The 5,207-nt window shown below is 36.7% G+C and overlaps 1 pseudogene; it reads left to right on the top strand.

Moving 5' to 3' along the window:
* The first annotated feature begins 3,291 nt into the window (after positions 1 to 3,291).
* Positions 3,292 to 4,229, top strand: LOC143391670 (olfactory receptor 4C15-like; annotated as a pseudogene).
* The last annotated feature ends 978 nt before the right edge of the window (positions 4,230 to 5,207 follow it).

The raw sequence follows: 5,207 nt of genomic DNA, 5'->3' as shown, positions 1-5,207 counted from the left end.
CAAAAGACATTCTTGTGATGCAAACTTTAACTCCACTTTGTGTCTATTCCTGCTCCTTATGAACAGTGGCCTTGGAATTTCTTATACTCCATTTTACCTCCACTGTGCACAGCATGAAATATTGCTTTCTGTTTGACCCTATGGTCAGGCAGCCTGAGGCACAGCATAGAGCTATGCTTATTGGTCCATCAGTATCACAGAATGAGACTAGAATTATAGATTTCTGGTAGCAGTAATTGATCACTATTTTTCTTTCTGTTTAAATGTTTATTTTGAGTAATTTTGGATTAACCAAAAAGTGGCATAAATACAGAAAATACATGTAGAATAGTCAATTTTCCTTAATATGAGTACCAGACATTATTATGGATACATTTGTCAATATATAAAATTAACATAGATACTTTATTCTAAGTAAACACCAGATTTTAATCATATTTCACTACTTTCGCTATGATTTTCCCCTTGATATTGTAGGACTCAATCCATGACAGCAAATCTTATTCAAGAAAAAATGAGTTAAAGTTTTAAAATTCTAAACATTGTGCTCATAATCCAGGGGCACAACATAGTCTCCTTTGTCAGTTTTAATACTAACATTTGGAATTACTGTCATCAGGAAAGAAGGGTTTGATATTGTTTATATCCAACAACATTTTAATTATGCAATGATATTGCTTTTAGACCACCCAAAAAAGGAAGTGGAGAGATAGATTTGTGTGGTTATTATATTAATTTAGGACCCTGTTTTCACCTTCCCACTCCATTTGGTTTTCTTTCACAATGAAGCAATCTGAAGAAGGCACAGACACAGGTGCGTCTGAGTCCACAATAACAAATTCAGGGGCTACTAGGGAGATTCAAAAGGGTAGAGCATTTTAAAATATTACTTATTCACTTCTAATGACCATTGGCATTTTTATGTTTATAAACCATCTGATATCCAAAAGAAACTTATTGATAGACTTTCTTACTAAACCATAAGCAAAAGTAAGACCCGAGGCTTACAGAATTTTAAGAATTTTAAGTAATACAATCTTTGTCATAGAATAAATAGAGGGACAGGATTTGAACCCAAGTCTACACAAATCTTGTGTTGATGTTCTCACTCATTTCCTTTGTTTGTCTTTCTTGCTTTGGTCCTAGCCTATGGTGAACGCAGCTGTAATTTATTCTTTATTCTGTAATCAGTGGTTTCCAACTGATTCAATGAGCTTTCAGAGTTTCTTTAATATTACTATTTTGTTGTAAATGGCTATGGATTCAAAGTACAGATGTTCATCAGAATAAACAGTGAATAAATTGGAAATGATTATTTTAAGGTAAGTGAACAAATAAATATTAATTCTCAGAAATATATATTAGTTAATTATAAAAAAATTAGATTATTTCTTACTCTTAATCAGATCATGAAACTGTTCATTATTTATTCTTACATAAAACTCATCATTCATTGAGTGTTCAATGCATCCTCATTTATAGACACACACATACATGCACACATACACACAAAGGAATGAATCAGAATCAATTTTCCTGTATTCTTGTGTATATATATATATATATATATATATATATATATATATATATATATACATCATAATAAACTCCACCATCATGTACTTCCATAACAATGGGGTTATAATTAGTATAAGACATATTCCATGCTTGTATAATTATATCAAAATGAATTTTACTATTATGTATCAGTAGAAAAAAACAATAAAATTATATATATGGGTGTATATACATATATATGTACATATACACATGGAAAAATTCATTTAGACACATATGCTATTTCACTGATATATTTCAGTTATATGTACAGGTGAGGACATATCATTCTATGAAAATCTGTCTGGGAATTCTGACTCAAGTGTTGAAGCAATTATCTGAATGCTTTGTGGAGGAGCTATCTGCAAACAAGGCAGCTGGCTTCTTTAAGTGAGCACATAATAAGTAAAATTGGTAAGGGCTTGTCATCATAAGCAACATTTCCACAATTTTGAATTTGACCTCATGATTCCTGGAAGATGAGTAGGTAAGCTATAAATGAACATCTCTGCCTGACAAGAAAGCCTCATCAGTTTGAAACCTTTATCTTGAGATATACCTGATCAGAGTGGGTCTTGTTGTAGTAAGCATTGGCAAATGATTAACTAAGCTCTAGACTGTGGCTGACAGCTGACATGTTCTCTTTCTTACCTATGTGGTTGTTGCTGGTTTGCATGTTTAGGGGATTGGCCATCCATTCTCATTTCACATTATTTGTTGGGTTTCCTTCATTAAGATGCCTCATTCGAACACCAACAAAGAATCAGAGCCTTCAAGGTTGACAATTGAAGAGAAACTATGGAAGTTAGCCTGTACTGAAATGCTTGCTGGAAAAGGAAAATCCCCATTCCTTTTCTGTTGATTCAAGGGTAAGGACTTGTGTGTGGGGACAGAGGTGCTGATTGACATGCTATATAAATCATAAGTTTGTTAATCTTGCATTTCCTATTACTAAAATTGGTATGATAACATCTAAAAAAGACTGGCTTCTAGACAGTGAGCCCTCAGCTGTGGATGGCCTTGAATACATCACTTAGGGATCAGGAGGACACTCAGGATTATGCATGATTAACTTGTTATGTGGATGATGGAGCTGGACACTTTCCCATGAGTTTCCTTTTATGAAAAAGAAGAAGAAGGAGAAGTTAATTCATTCAAAAGCCAATTCACTTTAGATTTTTAAAGAAATATTTTTGGAGAATAAGTCATTAATTCTGAGACCTACTTAAAGTTTATGTTTTTCTCCTTCGTTTTATAGATGAGACTGTTTCCAGATAATGGATGACCTGGTAGTAACCACTGTTGTATGACCAGGAGAAGCATAGTTAGTAAATCACAGTCCTCCTTCTCTCATATCTTGGGTTCAGTTTCAGAATGGCTATCACTAATTCACCTAGAAAGTTACTATTAAATGATTGAGATGGCGCTTTTTATATAAACTACTCTTCTTTAACAACTATGGATGCTTTGCTCTCTTCCCTTATTAAACCTCTGGCATTTTGAAGTATTCACTAGTTCATCCCAGTCTTTATGTTTTTAGATCGCTGACTACTACCCTCAAACATACCCATTTTTGTGATTTAAAAGATAATACCGCAATAAGCAGCACTCAAAATAACAAGTCCTCAACTTCTTGGTAATTATTATGTTATGAACTGGTCTGCAGCAAATTTTTTTATCACATTTTCAGATATACATGAACAATGTTCTAATTTCACCCTTTCCTTGGAAACCATGCAAAACCAAAGCTTCATAACTGAATTTGTCTTCATGGGGCTTTCACAGAATCCTACTATTGAGAGAATAGTATTCGTTGTGTTTTTGTTGGTCTACATTGCGACTATGGTAGGCAACATGCTGATTGTAGTGACCATCTTCTGTAGCCCTGCACTGCTGGGCTCCCCCATGTACTTTTTCTTGGCATTCCTGTCCTTGCAGGATGCAGGTTTCTCCTCTGCCATCACACCAAAAATGACTGCAGACTCCCTGTATAAGCAGAAAACCATCTCTTTTAAAAGGATGCATGATTCAACTCTTTGCTGGACACTTCTTTGGTGGGGCAGAGATGATTACGCTCACAGCCATGGCCTATGACCGCTATGTGGCCATTTTGCAAGCCCTTGCACTACTCTGCCATCATGAACTGGAGGCTCTGTTGCATTTTGGTGGGGGTGACCTGGACAGGGGGCTTCTTTCATTCCATCATACAGATTCTCTTTACCTTCAATTTGCCCTTTTGTGGGCCTAATGTCATCGATCATTTCATGTGTAACTTGTACCCACTATTGAAGCTGGCCTGCACTGACACTCACATCTTTAATCTTTTGGTGTTTGCCAACAGTGGATTAATCTGCATCATTAACTTCTCCTTGTTGCTTGTCTCCTATGGCGTCATCTTGTTCTCCCTGAGAACACACAGTGTTGAAGGGTGGAGGAAAGCTCTGTCCACCTGTGGATCTCACATTACTGTTGTAATTTTGTTATTTGTCCCATGCATCTTTATATATGCATGGCCTTCATCTTCCTTTCCCTTTGACAAAGAAGTAGAAATAGTTTACACCATCCTAACTCCCTTGCTCAATCCTTTAGTTTATACTTTAAGAAACAAGGAAGTGAAAAATGCCATGAGAAAAATGTGGAAGAGATTGGTGGTGGTTTTTAAGGGAAAATAAATACAGTACTTTGGAGAGCAAATGAGCCCCAGGTCATCTGCTAATCCTGAGGTGTAGGCAAAAGCCAAGACTGGGAAACATTCTGTGCCAAAGGTAAGGACCTGATCAACCTTGACTCTGTACTCTTGTTCTAAAAGTTATCTGATGTCTCAGGACAATGGGTTTCCTTGGTACCTCAGGATAATCGCAGAATGTTCTTAATTCCATGCAACAGTGGGATAACTGCAAAAAAAAAAAAAAAAAAAAAAATGTTTCTAGCTCTGTATCTTCTTAGTGCACAAAGAAGCCTCTGACAACTCACAAGCCTTGAACAATTGACAATGTCCCTATGGTTTAGCTTACTTTTATGAGATCCTGTAAGAATATCTGTGGAGAAAACCTGTGGAGAGGTAAACAAAGGACAGAAACATACAGGGTACAAGCAGGCAGACAAAGGTGGCAGACAAAAGAAGTGGCTGCTCCTCTCTGCTGCTGCATTTATTAATCCCCCAAAAGGGGCTGGGATTGTGGCCCAGAGGTAGAACACTCACCTCGCACGTGTGAGACCCTGGGTTCGATTCTCAGCACCACATAAAAATAAATAAGTGAAATAAAGTTATTGTGTTCAACTACAACTAAAAAATAAATATAAAAAAAGAAACCAAAACGTTACATATTACCCATCACCATGACTACATTCTAACTAGCATTCATTTAACCCTGAGTGCCAGCTAACTGAGATAAGGTCCAGGTTACTACAAACACAGAGCCCCCTTCCCCCAAGGAAATTACTAAGGAAGCCAGACAGTGCACCTGCGTAGTTATCCTAATAGCTTATTCTAATAGCTTCTAGGGGAGTTGCTGGGCATTCCAAGCCTGGAAAACAGGCTGACTCATGAAGAATATGCTATAGCAGCCAGGCATCCTGTGCTTTTGCACAGGAGTTTCCCAATAGCCAGGTGTTCCCTGTTTGCACAGAAACTTCCTAGCAGCCAGGCA

This window comes from Callospermophilus lateralis, chromosome 2, assembly GCF_048772815.1.
Source record: "Callospermophilus lateralis isolate mCalLat2 chromosome 2, mCalLat2.hap1, whole genome shotgun sequence".
NCBI lineage: Eukaryota > Metazoa > Chordata > Mammalia > Rodentia > Sciuridae > Callospermophilus > Callospermophilus lateralis.
This window is presented reverse-complemented; position numbering and strand designations above follow the sequence as displayed.